Source organism: Mus caroli, chromosome 8, assembly GCF_900094665.2.
Source record: "Mus caroli chromosome 8, CAROLI_EIJ_v1.1, whole genome shotgun sequence".
In the NCBI taxonomy this organism is placed as follows: Eukaryota; Metazoa; Chordata; class Mammalia; order Rodentia; family Muridae; genus Mus; species Mus caroli.
The window spans coordinates 110497236-110500502 of record NC_034577.1 but is presented as its reverse complement, the minus strand read 5'-3'; positions in this window follow the sequence as shown (position 1 = coordinate 110500502).

The following is a 3267-nucleotide window of genomic DNA, read 5'->3' as shown; positions in this document are numbered from 1 at the left end:
ACCAATTAACCACCCACTAACCAACCAACCAACCAACCAACCAATCAACCAACCAACCAGCTGAACCCAGAAAAAAACCCAGAATAAAATGGAGGGGGAGGAAGTGGAGGGGGGGGAGGAGGAGGGGAGGGGGAGGGGGAGGGGGGGAGAAAGGAAGGAAGTAGCAGCTGCAGCAGTCACTAATAGTAAATCCAGATGCCCCTCCTGTCTCACCTTCCTGAGTGCTGAGATCAGAGGTGTGCATCACCCCCCTGGCTTTTCTTCTCAGAACACAAAGGCAGCTGTCCGTTTCTCTACCTTCTTGTTAGTGTTTTGCTTCTCATTGTATTTATTTTGACTTTGCTCCAAAGTGATAATGATTTTTCTCTTGTGGCAATTTTCTTTTAAAACGAATAGAAGTAAAATTATAAATCCATTTTCACTTTATTATATTTATTTGTGTGTATGTATGCATGTGTGTGTGCACAAGCCACAGTTTGAGTGTAGAGCTCAGAGGAAAACTCGGGGGAGTTCTCTTCTTCCACTTGGTAGGTTCTGGTGATTGAACTCAGGTAGTCAGGGTTGGCAGCCAGCGCCTTTATCCCATGAGCCCCACAGACTTAAAATGGCAGTTGGAAAGTGCAGTTGGAACTGATCGTACGCGGCCGGTTCAGTAAGGCAGAGTGAGGTGGTGAGAGGCGTACAGAACGTGGTTGAATCTTGAAGCTCTTCTACAAACATTAACATTTAGAAAACAGCATTTTAAGAGATGACAGGTAGCCCACGGGGACAGCTGTGTGCCCTTTGAGATAGCAGTGCCTTTGCAATCTGTAAGGGGGACAGCACAGGCAGCTGCTGGATCTGGTGCATCTCCTTGCTTCCCCGTGGGGACAAACTCAGAGAAACACTGTGGAATTCCTACAGGTACCTGCTTGTTCTTCAGGGAACAATCTTGCGCCTGGAGGCTACCCTGCTGGCCAGAAGAGACCAGGGCAGGTCACCTGCACCCACCCACCATAGACCTCACTGCAGAGAGAGGTCAGGCTGGTTAGAGAATAAACTGTCCCGCTGTGGCAGATTTAATTTAGGAACAGCATCACCCCAGGACCCGTGCTCTCAGCTGGGAGGCCCCTATGAAAGCCACGACTGGCTGGACTTGGCAGTGGGCTCTGTGCCCTTGGTGGCTTGACTGGGCCTGGAGGCGGGAGGAGGTCACAGCTTTGTGGCAGTTTGAAAAAGAACAGAAAATTGCTTTTCTGAGAAAGGACAGCAAGATCAGCAGTGTCCTGATCAGCTCAAATTGCTTTGCTTTTGGTTTGAAGTGTTAGTTTATGCTTCTTGCTTTCATTTGAGGCAATTTTCCAAATTAGCATCTCAGTGACTGGGCTGCCAGGAAATCAACTTCCTTCTTATTTACCCAAACCAGCAGTTTCTTGGAAACAGACTGTCCGGAACGCAGGGAACAGTCCCTGCAGACCCCGACTTCTAAGTTTGGGTTCCTTGAGTGTGGCTTCCTCTGCCACAGCTTCTGTCACTGTCACTGCAGGGCTAATGGCTTTCATATGCTGTGTGGAGATGCTAACTCATTCCTGGAGGTGTCTCAAAGAGTTTACAGAAGAAAAAATACTTGGATGGAATTAGGCACCACACCTAACAGGTGTAAGATCCAGTTAGAAAGCTGGTTGTGGTGGCACATGCTGGTAGGTTTGCTGAAAGAGGCAGAGGTGGGAAGATCATGAGTTCGAGGCCAGCCTGGGCTACACATTTGGGGGAGATGGGGTGGAGGGAGAGATGGCTTTGACTACTTGGGGGTTGTGTGGAAACCTAGTGTAGTGGAAATTTCCTAGAAGCTATGGAGGTGATCTTAATGAGGACCCTCTAGTCATGGGGGATAGAGTCTCAACTGGCCATCTCCTGTAGCCAGGTGATGCTTTCAGTGGCTGGACAGGGTTGTATTCAGTTGAGTTGTTGGCCAAGGAGTGGGGTGGGGTGTCCCATGTAAGTCTCCAGACGACCCAGGTTGTTACCAAGACATAGGGTTGCTTTCCAAACATGACGACAGGACCCCATTGTTGAGGACGGCACCCACACAGCTTATTGAACACTGAGAGGTTGAGCTGGTGCCTACGTGGAGTCTTCACCTCTATGTTCTGACTGAAGTATCAAGCACAGGGCTACATGGGTCTGCACCAGATCCTCTTTTGTTTATATTATAGGTATTAGCTAGGTATGGGACCCTGACTGGTCTCTGACTCTTGTGCCTGCTCTTGGGACTCTTCCCCTCCTGTTGGGTGGCCGTGTTGATGTGATAGCTTTTGTTTCATCTCATTGTATTGTATTTTGTCCTGTTTGGTTGTTATCTCTTAGAAGCCTGTTGTTTTCTAATGAGAGATGGAAAGGGACTGGATCCAGAGAGGAGGAGAGGTGGAGAGGTAACAGGAGGAGCAGCAGGAGGGGAAACTGTAATCAGGGTAATCATAGTACATGAGAAGAGAGGCTATTTCCAGAAAATAAAAATCAAAATAAAATCCAGTTAGAGACGCCTTAACTTTGTAAGTCTCAGCTTCATCTGTGTAGTGGGGATAATGTTGTTTTAATGTCCCAGGAATTGTGTAGCCTACAAATATAATTACATATTATATATGTTTCATATGCAAATATGTGAGGAGAACTGTATTGTGTATATACACATAATGATATGTAGTGTTGGAGGCGGGCTCATCAGTTAAGAGCACTGATTGCCTCTCCAGAGGACCTGGGTTCTGTTCCCACATGACAGCTCATGACTGTCTGTAACTCCAGTTCCAGGGAATTAATTGCCCTCTTCTGGCCTCTGGGGACATGAGTTATACACATAGTACATAGATACACATGTAGGCAAAATACCTATACATATAAAAAATAAAGTATAAGTCTTTACAAAATGTGTAATGTTTGGCCCACAGAGGCACTTATAAAATACTACCCTATTCTCTTTTTTTTGCTAAAGATGTCTCTGGAGTACTCTTGCTATTTGTTTATCATCTATATATTCATTACCTACTTATCTATATATGTCTGTCTGTCTGTCTATCTATCTATCTATCTATCCATCCACCCACCCACCTACCCACTTACCTACCTATCTACCTATCTATGTACCCCCGACAAAGGCAGATTAAGGGAGAAAGGATTGTTTTAATGTGGGAAGCCATTGCAGAGTGGCAGTTGCAGAGTGGCAGTTGCAGAGTGGCAGTTGCAGAGTGGCAGTTGCAGAGTGGCAGTTGCAGAGTGGCAGTTGCAGAGTGG